This window comes from Lissotriton vulgaris, chromosome 7 (assembly GCF_964263255.1).
Source record: "Lissotriton vulgaris chromosome 7, aLisVul1.2, whole genome shotgun sequence".
Taxonomy (NCBI): domain Eukaryota; kingdom Metazoa; phylum Chordata; class Amphibia; order Caudata; family Salamandridae; genus Lissotriton; species Lissotriton vulgaris.
The window spans coordinates 252,955,260-252,970,504 of record NC_141695.1 but is presented as its reverse complement, the minus strand read 5'-3'; the positions used below and the strand labels follow the sequence as shown (position 1 = coordinate 252,970,504).

The window sequence follows — 15,245 nt, the reverse complement described above, 5'->3', positions numbered from 1 at the left end:
GAAGCCATACCTCTGAGGACTGTGATGGCCCCCGTGATGGGACGAGCACTGATTGGAAGATTTTCCTGAGTGGGATTCCCTAGAGAGGTAGTGTCTGACTGGGGAACCAACTTCATTTCCAAGTATATGAAGTCCCTGTGGCAGGAGTGCATGATACCGCACAAGTTCACCACTCCTTACCACCCCCAAGGAATTGGGATGGTTGAGAAATTCAAATGAACCCTGAAAGGCATGAATATGGGTCTTGAGGAACCTATGAGGCATAAGTGGAACATCCTCTTGCCTGTTGTTTGCATACCGTGAGGTGCCACAGAAATCTCTAGGATTCAGTCCCTTTGAGCTTCTCTATGGCCACCTAGTGAGAGGACCTCTGAGTCTGGCCAAGGAAGGCTGGGAGCAATCTCCTAGGAAATCTCCCCAGGATGTATATAGCTACATGCAAGCCTTCAGGAACCAGACTAGGCGTTTCACAATACTCGCGGAGGCACATCTGGAAGCCAGCCAGGAGGAGATGAAGCGGTGGTACGACCAGAATGCCTCGCTGGTAGAGCTTCAGCCTGGTCATAAAGGGTGGGCCATGGCCCCAGTGGAGCCCTGCGCGCTCCAGGATAAGTGGACCGGAACATTTGAGGTTGTGGAGCGCAAACATCCTGGTACCTACTTAGTGGACATACGGTCTCACACGAACCCCTTGAGGGTCCTGCATGTCAACCGCCTGAAACCCCATTTGGAGAGGTCCGAAGTGGGGATTCTCCTAGCAACAGATGCTTAAATGGAGGAGGAGACCAAGCCTCTTCCTGACTTCCTGTCTGCAACAGAGCAAGATGGGTCAGTGAATGGTGTAAACCTCTCTTCCACCCTGACCCCTAAGCAACAGAATGACTGCTGCCAGTTGCTGGGACAGTTTTCTGATCTGTTCTCCCTAGTTCCCGCTGTCACTGAATTGTGCATCCATGATGTAGACACTGGGGGTAGTCTTCCTGTGAAGCACATATCTTACAGGGTGACTGACAGGGTGAGAGCTTGCATCATAGAGAGGGTCTCAAAGATGCTTGTGTTAGGGGTGATTGAGTCCTCTCACAGTCCTTGGGCCAGCCCAGTGGTCTTAGTCCCAATGGCTGCCGCACCGGGTGCCACGCCAGAACTCAGGTTCTATGTGGACTACCAATGGCTCATATCAGTCACAAGGACTGACGCGCACCACATCCCTAGAGCTAATAAGCTCATTGATCAGCTAGGGGCTGCACGGTACCTCGGCACGTTTCACCTAACATCTGGGTACTAGCACATCGCCTTGACTGATGGGGCAAAAGAGAGGTCAGCATTCTCCACACCAGATGGGCACTTCCAGTTCTTGGTTATGCCCTTTGGGATGAAGAATGCCCCTGCCACCTTTCAGAGGTTGGTCAACCAGGTGTTGGCTGTACTGAGTTCAGTGCTGCCTACCTGGATGACATTGCAGTGTTCAGCACCAGTTGGGAAGAACATCTGCACCACCTCTGGGAAGTGTTGTTGGCTCTGCGGAAGGCAGGCCCCATGATCAAGGTGAGTAAGTGCCAGATCGAGCAGGGTTCCTTGATATACTTGGGACACCAGGTTGGGAGCAGCCAGGTGGCACCCCTACAGCCCAAGATTGAAACCATCCTGGCTTGGTAGCCCCCCAAGACCCAAACAGAGGTGAGAGCCTGTTTATGACTCATCAGGTATTACAGGAGGTTTGTCAAGTGGTATGGCAACATTGTTGCACCCTTGACAGAGCTGACTTCCAGGAAGCAGCCCAGGAAAGTGATTTGGACTGACACCTGTCAGAAAGCTTTTGAGGCCCTGAAAGCTGCCATGTGCCCGGTGCCTGTGCTCCTGGGATCCAACTTCTCCAGAGAGTTTATCGTTCAGATAGAGGCTTCAGAGCATGGTGTGGGGGCTGTTTTGTCACAGATGAAGGAGGTGGCCCTAGATCAACCTGTAGCCTTCATCAGTAGGAGGTTACTTCCACAGGTACAGAGGTGGAGTGCTATTGAAGCTGAGGTATTTGCTGTGGTCTGGGCACTGAAGAAACTGATACAATACCTGTTTGGTACTCATTTCCGGGATCTGAAAGACCACAGGCCCCTCAGATGGTTAATGCAGATGAGAGGTGAGAATCGAAAGCTGTTGAGGTGGTCCATTTCTCTACAGGGGATGGATTTCACGGTGGAAAACCACCCTGGTACAGAACACGCCAACGCTGATGGTTTGACCAGATTTGTCTGCCTTAGTGATGAGAACTCCCATGAGGTAGGGGAATTCTCCCCACATTTCAGCTGGAGAAGACACGTGTTAGAACTGGCACCTTGGTGTTGGTCTCCCATTAAGAAAAGGGAAGGTTTAGGGGCTGGCAAGTGGGTGCACTTGCCCAATCAGCATGGCAGTACCACACTGCACACAGGCTATGCAATGGCAGGCCTTAGACACCCTTTTACAGGCTGCTTCTGAGGGTGACACAACCAGTGCTGCAGGCCCTCTAGCAGCGTTTGGATTACTAGCCCTGGGCACTCCTGGTGCATATTACTAGGGTCTGACAGGTAAACCAAACCAGCCAATTAAGGAATCACTAATCCATACATCAATTTACAATCTGGAGCATTTGCACGGTGGCAATGGACAGCAGTGGCACAGTGCCCAAAGCATCTAACATCAGCAAAAAACACGTAAGGCAACAGCAAAAATGGAAGGGAGAGCCACACCCTGGTGGCAGGTCCAACAGAGACCCACTAGGAATCGCTAACATACATTAGGAATAGTGATTACTTGATTACAATTCGAAGAATATTGCAATTATGTCATTGCTATTCCAAACATGTATACATGTGGCCCTTAGTCAAGCAACCAGTGTGCATGAGAACTTGAAGGTTTCTCAAAATCTTTTTGATTTGAAGTTCATATATGAAACTCTGAAAGATAGCTTATGACTGTTATGTTGTTGCACAATATATCAAAACTATAGCAACTAATGGTGGGGATAACCATATGGTCAACAAGCTACTAACACCAGAGCCAGCCTTTATCTCAGAATTACAGAATAAAAGGAAGAACAGTAAAAAGAGAAATCCTGAAAGACTGTTAGTCTCATGAATGCTAGTGGAAGAAGAGTTGTGAAAAGACTTGCACTCTATCAGCTGCACTCTCCAAGAAGTTTCCATTTACCATGCTATCCATCTGGTGAATATTCTCGTGCACCATACAACATTATTTTAAACACATGATGTCACCCTGTTGTATACAATACAAATGCACCAAATCTGTATTTTATAAAACAAAAACTATTTGGATGACCTAAATTAAAGAGGTAAATAATTGAGTTTGCTTAAAAGAGGCATGAATCAGCTGGTATTCTACGACATATCATGTTTGAACTTTATATTTACAGATGGCTCACTCCTGCTGTGCAAAACGTTGTTTTTACTGGTTCCCACGTTTGATTGTACTTACTAGGTTTCCATACAATACGATAAACAGGACAATGATCACTGCCGAAGCAGATGTGAACTCTACTACAGCCTCAAAGCAAAAGCAAAACATTGTAATTAAAGAAAAGAGAACATTATAGAAAAGACCAGCTTACTATAGCAATGGGTAAGCGCTTCCTCTTGAATGTCAGACGTTCCGTTGATGGGTGGAAAGCGAGCAGTGCAAGTCGCAGCTCCAAGGTGCTCAGGAGGATGTTTTCAGTAGGAAGTCTATAAAGTCACCCTGAAGGAAGCCAGTGAATGTGTGAAGGTACAGGTGGTAGCTCTCTTATATGACATTGATGGTTACATCAACAGCTGAATGTTTTAATCACGATTGGGCGTTCCAATGCTGCCTCGTTTGCTTTCATATTTTTTTCAACAAAGGTGGATAAGGCATTGCAACATGTTGTTTAAGAACCTCACCCTTCCTGAGGCTCCTCAGGTAGGGACTTTGTATGTCCAAGCAAGTCAGTTTCCAAAATTATTTGGACTTCAAGTATCAGTTAATGCTTTATGCAGTCTTTGAAAAGTCAGTACAGATGAGCCATTGATCTCGGGAAACATGCATTCTTTTCTCCCTGAAGAAATGATCGTGTAGTTGGGACTGGATGATGAATGGTTAATGGTACACAAGCTAATGCTTGTTTTTTTGAGTTGTGAAATTTAACAGGATGTTATTAGCTTACAGAGCATAGTTATTACAACATTGACCCAAATACACCAAACTTACAAAACATATAAAATGACCCACCTATGGATCAGGAGGTGTGAAGAGCCTGTTTAATCCTTTTCTACAAAATAGTCAGATTGTATTCTTCACTTTGCGATTCAGGGGTGGCCATTTCAGGTTGGTCCATAAAGATAATACAGCTTAAAGTCTGAAAAAATATGACTTGAATAGAGCACTAATCTCTTGAGGGAGTATCCAGGCGCTGTTTTCATTAACGTCTATCTGTAGATTTTCTACTTTATGGAAGTTTGAAATTTCTTAAGGCATCCATGTGAAAAGCTGAGCTTAGCACAGGTTTCCCTGCAAATTCCTAGTGAAGTGAGAGATGTTCCTCTTGTGAACACATTTTCTCTGTAAAGAGTTGACTGTGCAAATAAATCTGCACAGGAGCACATGGAGATCCTAGTTCTCCATGCACATGCACATTGTTAACTTTTCCTCCGGGACCAGGCAGAGCAGAGTCAGCACAAGTTATGCAGGAGGACGTGAGCGACGAGAAGGCGCCCCCTCCCCGACTCCCTGGCACCTGATTGACGCGCAACCTGAGACGCGCTGAGGTACTAACCTGAGCTCCATGAAGTAGAGGACTAATATATCACTCTACCACACATACCCTACACGGTCCTGAAGAAAGCCCGACTGACCTAACTAAGCAATACGAGGCTGAAACATGTCGACCATATTAAAACAAGAGAATTGAATATGTAAGAATCCTAATTATTCAACCTATGTTTCCTCAGAATATTCTCACCCCTAACTCGAACCCAGGAAAATAAATTAGACTATCTGGCTGTATGAGTTATTTTAATATCTCACACTCACCACAATCACTGATCACTACTGCTTTTAACCTCTAGTACACATACTAGACCATGATATATTTTAATCTGGGTTCTGTTTGTGGAAAGAGTACGTTCTTAGCCTTAAACTGAGACCTTAAAAGATTGCAATTGTCTTGCTTCCTTCTTGTAACAATTGAAAAATCATATTTTTTGGTTTTCAATATGTAAATTGATAGATGCCCTCTTTTCTTTTCAATTTGGGTTGAAGGGATTATTGTTCAGTCTTATTTGCACATGTCATAACAGTGGCTGCAGGTGAATGATAAACCTTTCCTGCAAATGCCATTGGTAAATGTTCTAACGACAGACAACTTAAGCTTCCCAATGCTTTAGATGAAACAGTTTGGTTAGGTAGATGTTGCAATGTAATCACGAGTGAGAGCTCACATTCTAGCTTCATGGAGATTTTTGGACCTGACATTCATGGTGTTTACCCCCAACTTGTTGACTTGCTGGATCTTGCTTTTTGTTGACTTTGTTGTTGCTGGCTCTAGGACTCTGCACACGGTACCACAGCTAACCAAAGCTAAAGTGCTTTGCTCTCCCCTTTAAATATGGTAAAATCAGATTAAACCCAATTAGCATATTTATTTACTCAAAAGCTCCTAGCAACGTGGCACTACATGTACCCAGGACCGGTAAATTAAAATATACTACAGGACTTACAGCACTAATTGTGCCACCAACTAAAGTACCCTATTAAAGATGCCTTAGGCCTGCCATTGCAGCCTATGTATGCTGTTTAAACTGCCAATTCGACACGGAAAATAAACCTTTTGCCAGGCATAAGCCTTCCTTTTGAATACACATCCCTTTCTGCAGCTGAAAGCAGCCATGACAGAGGTACTGAACGTTGGCAACAGTAGTAAAACATGGAATGACTTCTGGTGGCCATCAGACCTAGAACCCGCACCTACTCCAGAAACCTCGAAATCATCATTGACAACAAACTCACCATGAATTCACACATCAACGCTGTCTCCACTGACTGCTTCCTCACTATCCACAAGCTGCGTAAGATGTCTGAGTGGCTACCCATACACACGAGAAGCACTGTGAAGCAAACCCTCATCACCAGACAACTTTATCATGTCAATGTCGTCCACGTAGAAATCCCTGAAACACCTTCTCAGAGACTTCAAGCCATAATTAATGCTGCAGCCAGACTTATCCTCAATCAATCAATCAATCAGACATGTGTAAAGTGCGCTACTTACCCGTGAGGGTCTCAAGGCGCTGTCGGGGGGCAGCCACCGATCTAACAGTCAGGTCTTGAGGAGTCTCCTGAAGGTCAGCAGGTCCTGGGTCTGTCGAAGATGGATGGGGAGGGTGTTCCATGTCTTAGCGGTGAGGTGAGAGAAGGATCTGCCACCGGTGGTTGTTCGGTGGATGCATGGGACGGTGGTGAGGTCGGCGGAACTGACGATAAATCAGCATCACACCCCAACTCAGGAAACTACACTGGCTCCCCGTACAAAGAGATGCCAATTCAAGCTGCTGACCCATGCACACATGGTTGTACACAAGCAAGGACCTACCTACATTAACCACTGCCTGAACTTCCACCAACAATCAAGAAGACTACGCTTCTCTTTCCTTTCACTTGCTCAAACCCCCGTCATCTACCGCAGCAGAAGTGGTGGGACGCTCCTTATCTACATTGCAACAAAGACCTGGAATAGCCTTCCCACACTCCTCCAGAACATCACCTCACTTTTGGAATTCCCAATGGCTCTCAGGACTTGGCTGTTGGAATATGCTCCCAGGCCAGCAATCACCTGGATACTCTATTGGGTTATTATCCGTGCTTTATAAATACTGAATACTTAGTGGCAAAATTGGGGCCTTTGTAGTCCAGCAATCACCTGGATACTCTATTGGGTTATTGGCCGTGCTTTTTAAATACTGAATACTTAGTGGCAAAATTGGGGCCTTTGTAGTCCACACAGAACTGTGTTTATTTCTTTCTACCCTGTGGGTGAGGTTTGTGGACTAAGACCACTAGGCTGGCCCAGGGACGGACAGAAGGTTCAATTATCTCTAACTCCAGCATCTTGCTTACTGCAGCTTTGATGCTCTCCTTAACTGGGTCAAACTGCTGATAGATCTTTGTTTTGACAGGCAAGTTGTCCTCAGTATCCACATCATGGGTACACGAGTGTATCTGTTCAGTGGATAAGGAGAAGAGCTCAACATATAGTTGCAGGAAAAGTCTGCAGTGTGCCTGAAGTTGGGCAGTGAGGGAATCTGAGTAGATAACTCTATCAACTGACCCATTATTGGGACTGTAAGAGAGGTGGCCAGCAAGAGGTTCACTCTCTGTCTCTTGATCCTCATCAGTAACCATCAGCATGGTCACATCAGTCTTTTCACAAAAAAGTTGCAGGCAGTTCACATGGATCACTCTTTTGGGTGCCCTGCAGGTGCCCATGTCCACCAGGTATGTTACCTAATTTTTCTTTTCTAGGACAGCGCAAGGACCACTCCCTTTGCCTTAGAGCAGAGGTCTTCAAACTTTTGGATTTCAAGACCACCTCTGTCAACATTTTGAGGTGTAAGGACCCCCTCCTGACAAAACTTTCTAAACCTATAGACAGGGCAACTGGAATTATGAGGCGGTGAGAACCTAATTACACGACAGGCTTGACTAAATTGTGTGGGAAGAAAATGTAAATGATGTTATGTGATGCCGCGTATTTTAGGATAGCATACACTGAGGAAAGATTTCCCCCCATGAGTACCCGTTTATAACCAAAATATATCAATTAACATCAGAAAGATGTCTATTTAATCTTTGTGAAGGGCCTCCCACTCCGCAGGAATACGTGCTGCCAAATTAGAAGCTCACCTGGCCCTGTTCGGGAGAAGCAGGGGTCGCTTAAAATCCTTGTGGTTTTGTGCAGAGTTAAGCAGTTTACCACTGCCACTTTCCCCTCACCCCCTCCCTTCCATCCCTCTCTCATCTCCTAACTCCGGATCCCTCTCTCACTTTGCAGGACATTTTCTTCCACCCATTTTTACAACTTCAAATTCAATCACCTATTGCCATTCTATCTTTTCACTGCCCTCAGCTCAAAAATTCTCTCGCATTTATCTCATGGCCTCTCTGGCCCAGTCGGCAAAAAATGTGAGGCATATCTTTACGCTAAGATCTTTGCGTAGTGAACTACAGGAGTAGTAGCAGTAATAGTATGAATGTGGAAACAAGTCCAAGTCTAATCATTACTTAAAAGATTTGGTATAGCCCATGGTGCAGCTCATCCGATCTTGTTTATAGCTCAATGTCCTGGAAAAGCTGTGTATAATGCTTTATCTGTGGAGGAATGTGTGATGTCACAGGCTGTGTTCAAAATTGTCACGGCAAGTAGCCCAAATATGCAGTCTATGTACTAAAACTGACCCCTCCAGAAATACTAAAGTTGACTTTTCTTAGTAAATCACTTGTGGCTCAATTGTTTCTATTTTCTACTGAGAGGGATGATTTGGACATTAGCAGATTACACATCATTCTATGGATAATATTCTGTAAACATATTTTATGGTGGAACAAAGTTTGTGTTGTGTTCTGTTGAAGTGGGACCACACTGCATTCACTTTCACCATTGAATCTTGAGTCACTCATGTTTGGGTTTATTAGATGAGCTTTTAGTTTTGCCCTGAATTCTATGACGTTTGGACTAAGCATGGGCATAAAATCTGTTGCGTTCGCGGAATTTGCGGATTTTCGGCAAATCCACAATCCGCGAAATCTTGTGAATTTTTCGAAAATTCGCAAATTCGCACGCAGCGGATTTTTATGCTTGGTGATACAATATTGCGGTGCGCGGCATTCACTTACCGTCATTCAGCTTTTGCAGAGTTGTTTTTCTCCATGTTTTGCGTGTGCTGCGCCATTTTGGATCATCACGGCTTGCCACCTTGCACAGAGTTTGTCAACGCGAGTACGCCGTGATCACGCATCGGGGGAGTTCGCAATTGCGAACACGTAGATGCGGCGGGAAGCAACAATCTTGCACTCGCGAAATTGCAAAATTTGCAATTTTGCACAAGAAATCCACCAGCAAGCAGCATAAACCTTCTGAAAATGATGATTTTTATCAGAATAACTCCTCAGGTTGACATTTGCCTGCACTTTTTTTGCAAGGAGTCCATTTTGGGGGGGGGGGGGGGGGGGGAAGGAAGGAAGTGCCCCACAGTCTCCAACTTCCTCTTCCTGTCAAGCAGGCTCCTCCCAGTGCTTTGTTCATTTCCTGGTCACTTTGATTTGGATCTTGACCTGGAGGGATTACTTTATGTGGATGCTGCTGGATATTTGGATTTGAGGCCTTTTTGACTTTCTTTGGCTCACTTTTGGATTAGAAATTTCACAAGTAAGTTTGTTTGGGGCATTACAGTTGCTGCAACTACAATTTTGGAATTTTCGATTTTTGAGCTTTTGTTGGGGCCTTTTGCCCAGGGATAATCGTGGTGCATGGACTGAGTCTTTCTGTGGGGTCTCTTTAATGTAAATATCATGGAGGGCATGGATGACATTGGATTGTGGTGATTTCTGTGTGTTTTCGATTTTTGGGCTGTTGTTGGGGCCTTTTGCTCAGGGGTACTCAGTGGTGGATGGACTGAGTCTTTCTGTGGGGTCTCTTTAATGCAAACATCATGGAGGGCATGGATGGCATCGGATTGTGGTTATGTTTGTGTGTTTTTCGATTTTTGGGCTGTTGTTGGGGTCTTTTTTCCAGGGGTACTCAGTGGTGCATGGACTGAGTCTTTCTGTGGGGTCTCTTTAATGTACACATCATGGAGGGCATGGATGGCATTGGATTGTGGTGATTTTTGTGTGTTTTTCAACTTTTTGGGGTGGTGATGGGGCCTGTCTATGTGGGTGGGGGCCATTTTGAGGACTGGTACAGGCAGTGCCTGGCCATGTGCTTGGGGTCTAGGGGCCATTTTGAAGCCGGGCAGTGTGCTTTGTTGTGCCATAGGACTGCACCCAGTCTGCCATTCTTTCATCCATTATGCCCAGGGGTACTCAGTGGTGCATGGGCCTAGTCTTTCTGTGGGGTGTCTTGAATTTAAACATGTTTGAGGGCATGGATGGCATTGGATTGTGGTGATTTTACTGTGTTTTTCGATTTTTGGGGTGGTGATGGGGCCTGTCCATGTGGGTGGGGCCATTTTGAGGACTTGTACAGGCAGGGCCTGGCCATGTGGTGGGGGTCTAGGGGCCATTTTGAAGCCAGGCAGTGTGCTTTTTTGTGCCATAGGCCTGCACGCAGTCTGCCATGCTTTCATCCATTATGCCCGGGGGTACTCAGTGGTGCATGGGCCTAGTCTTTCTGTGGGGTGTCTTGAATTTGAACATGATTGAGGGCATGGATGGCATTGGACTGTGGTGATTTATGTGTGTTTTTCGATTTTTGGGGTGGTGATGGGGCCTGTCTATGTGGGTGGGGACCATTTTGAGAACTGGTACAGGCAGGGCCTGGTCATGTGCTGGGGGTCTAGGGGCCATTTTGAAGCCAGGCAGTGTGCTTTGTTGTGCCATAGGCCTGCACCCAGTCTGCCATGCTTTCATCCATTATGCCCAGGGGTACTCAGTGATGCACGTGCCGAGTCTTTCTGTTGGGTGTCTTGAAATTGAACATGATTGAGGGCATGGATGGCATTGGATTGTGGTGATTTTTGTGTATTTTTCGATTTTTGGGGTGGTGATGGTGTCTGTCCATGTGGTTGAGGGCCATTTTGAGGACTGGTACAGGAAGGGGCGGGCCATGTGGTGGGGGTCTAGGGGCCATTTTGAAGCCAGGCAGTGTGCTTTGTTGTGCCATAGGCCTGCACCCAGTCTGCCATGCTTTCATCCATTATGCCCAGGGGTACTCAGTGGTGCATGGGCCTAGTCTTTCTGTGGGGTGTCTTGAATTTGAACATGATTGAGGGCATGGATGGCATTGGATTGTGGTGATTTTTGTGTGTTTTTCGATTTTTGGGGTGGTAATGGAGCCTGTCTATGTGGCTGGGGGCCATTTGAGGACTGGTACAGGAAGGGCCTGGCCATGAGGTGGGGGTGTAGGGGCCATTTTGAAGTCAGGCAGTGTGCTTTGTTGTGCCATAGGCCTGCACCCAGTCTGCCATGCTTTCATCCATTATGCCCAGGGGTACTCAGTGATGCATGGGCCTAGTCTTTCTGTAGGGTGTCTTGAATTTGAACATGATTGAGGGCATGGATGGCATTGGATTGTGGTGTATTTTGTGTGTTTTTCGATTTTTGGGGTGGTTATGAGGCCTGTCCATGTGGGTGGGGGCCATTTTGAGGACTGGTACAGGCAGGGGCTGGCCATGTGGTGGGGGTCTAGGGGCCATTTTGAAGCCAGGCAGTGTGCTTTGTTGTGCCACAGGCCTGCACCCAGTCTGCCATGCTTTCATCCATTATGCCCAGGGGTACTCAGTGGTGCATGGGCCTAGTCTTTCTGTGGGGTGTCTTGAATTTGAATATGATTGAGGGCATGGATGGCATTGGATTGTGGTGATTTTTTTGTGTTTTTCGATTTTTGGGGTGGTGATGGGGCCTGTCTATGTGGGTGGGGGCCATTTTGAGGACTGGTACAGGCAGGCGCTGGCCATGTGGTGGTGGTCTAGGGGCCATTTTGAAGCCAGGCAGTGTGCTTTGTTGTGCCATAGGCCTGCACCCAGTCTGCCATGCTTTCATCCATTATGCTCAGGGGTACTCAGTGGTGCATGGGCCTAGTCTTTCTGTGGGGTGTCTTGAATTTGAACATGATTGAGGGCATGGATTGCATTGGATTGTGTTGATTTTTGTGTGTTTTTCGATTTTTGGGGTGGTGATGAGGCCTATTCATGTGGGTGGGGGCCATTTTGAGGACTGGTACAGGCAGGGGCAGGCCATGTGGTGAGGGTCTAGGGGCCATTTTGAAGCCAGGTATTGTGCTTTGTTGTGCCATAGGCCTGCACCCAGTCTGCCATGCTTTCATCCATCATGCCCAGGGGTAAGTATGGGTGGAAAATCCGTTCCGCTCGCGGATTTTGCGGATTTTCGGTAAATTCGCAATCCGCGAGATTCGCGAATTTCCCGCAAAATCCACAAATCCGCGAGCAGCGGATTTTATGGCTTGCTCGCACTGTTCGCGTGAGTTCGTGGCTTCCCAGTTCAACTTCGCTCCCCGCGAATAAGCGCTAAATTGCAGAAATACGATCTTAGCAAAACTGAAACTACTTACCAGGTTCAAAAGTTCAAGCTCATCATTAGTAGCCATTTCCTGTAGTGCTTCCTGAGGGGCCCCTCCAGAGTTCAGTTGCCTACTTGCAACTATTATGTGACCCTGCTCTGACCCTCAGAATAGTTACACATATGCCACAAAGGTCCTGAATTACAGCTAAGGGAGACAAGCAGGAGCCAGGCTGGAAGTTCAAATCCAGTGACACATTAATCAGCCCCTAATTCATTATTGTCAGTTAAGGGAAGGGCAGGTGTTGTAACTAATTTTGCAACAATGAAAGCACTTAGCAAGAGCAAAAGATCACTAATCAGGAAGCACTAAGGAAGCAGGTGCCAGCTAAAAAAATATTCTGTGACACATTAATCAGCCCCAAATTAATTCAGGTCACTTGAGGCAGAGAAGGTGTGCTTTGCTTTGCCACAATAATGTACACTGGACAACCAGAGGGTGCTGTGATGAAACAGAGGGTGGCATGGGTGGGCCAGAGGGTGGCATGAGTAGTCAGAGAGTGGCAGTGGTGACAGAGAGTGGCAGTGATGAAGAAAAGTGTCCCAAACAGGCTGGACACGTAGAAACAACAAGTTCGCAAAACTTGCGACCCGACAGGTAAGTTCGCGTTTGCGAAATTGTACAAAACCCTCGCGAACTGGCAGAAACCCGCGCGAACACACAAAAAAAAATCCGCAAATTCGCGAGAATTTGCGGATTTTGCGGATTGCGAGTTCGCAAATCCGCAAAATTTGCGAACGCGAGATTCGCAAAATTCGCCCATGCTTACCCAGGGGTACTCAGTGGTGCATGGGCCTAGTCTTTCTGTGGGGTGTCTTGAATTTGAACATGATTGAGGGCATGGATGTCATTGGATTGTGGTGATTTTTGTGTGTTTTTCAATCTTTGGGGTGGTGATGGGGCCTGTCCATGTGGGTGGGGGCCATTTTGAGGACTGGTACAGGCAGGGCCTGGCCATGTGGTGGGGGTCTAGGGGCCAATTTGAAGCCAGGCAGTGTGCTTTGTTGGGCCACAGGCTTGCACCCAGTCTGCCATGCTTTCATCCATTATGCCTAAGGGTACTCAGTGGTGCATGGGCCTAGTCTTTCTGTGGGGTGTCTTGAATTTTAACATGATTGAGGGCATGGATGGCATTGGATTTTTGTGATTTTTGTGTGTTTTTCAATTTTTGGGGTGGTGATGGGGCCTGTCCATGTGGGTGGGGTGCATTTTGAGGACTGGTACAGGCAGGGCGTGGCCATGTGGTGTGGGTCTAGGGGCCATTTTGAAGCCAGGCAGTGAGCTTTGTTGTGCCATAGGCCTGCACCCAGTCTGCCATGCTTTCATCCATTATGCCCTGGGGTACTCAGTGGTGCATGGGCCTAGTCTTTCTGTGGGGTTTCTTGAATTTGAATATGATTGAGGGCATGGATGGCATTGGATTGTGGTGACTTTTGTGTGTTTTTCGATTTTTGGGGTGGTGATGGGGATTGTCCGTGTGGGTGGGGGCCATTTTGAGGACTGGTACAGGCAGGGCCTGGCCATGTGGTGGGGGTCTAGGGGCCATTTTGAAGCCAGGCAGTGTGCTTTGTTGTGCCATAGGCCTGCACCCAGTCTGCCATGCTTTCATACATTATGCCCAGGGGTACTCAGTGGTGCATGGGCCTAGTCTTTCTGTGGGGTGTCTTGAATTTGAACATGATTGAGGGCATGGATGGCATTGGATTGTGGTGATTATTGTGTGTTTTTCGATTTTTGGGCTGTTGTTGGGGCCTTTTGCCCACGGGTACTCAGTGGTGCATGGGGCTCGTCTTTCCGTGGGGTGTCTTGAATTTGAACATGATTGAGGGCATGGATGGCATTGGATTGTGGTGATGTTTGTGTGTTTTTTGATTTTTGGGGGTGGTGATGGGGCCTTTCCATGTGGGTGAGGGCCATTTTGAGGACTGGTACAGGCAGGGATTGGCCATGTTGTGGGGGCCTAGGGGCCATTTTGAAGCCAGGCAGTGTGCTTTGTTGTGCCATAGGCCTGCACCCAGTGTGCCATGCTTTCATCCATCATGCCCAGGGGTACTCTGTCAGTGGTGCATTTTATTGGTTTTTCCATTTTGGGGGTGGGTATAATATAAATGCTTACTGTCAAACTATTAATTGAACTCTACATATGCAACATTTATTTAACTGATGTTCCTCTGGCTTTGTTTGCTGTTAGGTGCAGAAAGACGAATCATCAGCCTCATCGTTCCTCATCAGTGCCAGGAACTAGTCCTGCTGCGGTGTGTGCAGCACAACGTCACGTGTGGCCACAGACAACTCTGCAAATTGTGCAACTGCGGCCTGCTCTTCTGACATCTGAATTAGATGGCCCCAAAAAAAGTCGCCCGTAGCTCCTCTAGCAAGAAAGTTGCCAGTAAGGAGCAGAAGAAGCAAGTGGCGCCACTTACCAAGGAGACTGGTGTGCCGAGCGCCGCATTTTTTGGGGAAAAAAAAGTACGCCATCAGCAGCAGCGGGGTCTGCTGGAGACCAAGCTGGGAGAGCAGCACCCCCGCTCCATTGGGCTCAGTGCCACCACCACCACACCAACTTAAGTCCAAGCCCTTGAGTGCTGCAGAGGCAGCCAGTCTAGTTGTTCAATCACCATGGACCAGTGATGTTGGCTCATCTCAAGAAAGTAGCAGCATCCCTCAATCAACACAGGTTGTTGTAACTCATGTGACGAGTGTTCAACAACCACAGCCGCAACAACAACCACATGTGCAAGTACAAGCCCAAGTACATGTGGAAGGAGAGGCGGCGGAAGGAGATGCGCAAGCAGAGGTGCATGGAGCGGCACAAGTGCCCTCCATAGTTGTTCCTCCCGAAGTAGGGGCACATCAGGAAATCGACATTCAAGCCGAGGTATCATTTGAGGAAACCACTCCTCCTGCTCATTCATTGTCTTCCAGATCCCTAGCAAGGAAAAGA

The 15,245-nt window shown here is 47.1% G+C and overlaps 1 pseudogene; it reads right to left on the bottom strand.

Moving 5' to 3' along the window:
• Window positions 1-7,017: 7,017 nt before the first annotated feature.
• LOC147701318 (uncharacterized) overlaps window positions 7,018-15,245 on the bottom strand; it is a 76,173-nt pseudogene continuing 67,945 nt past the window's right edge.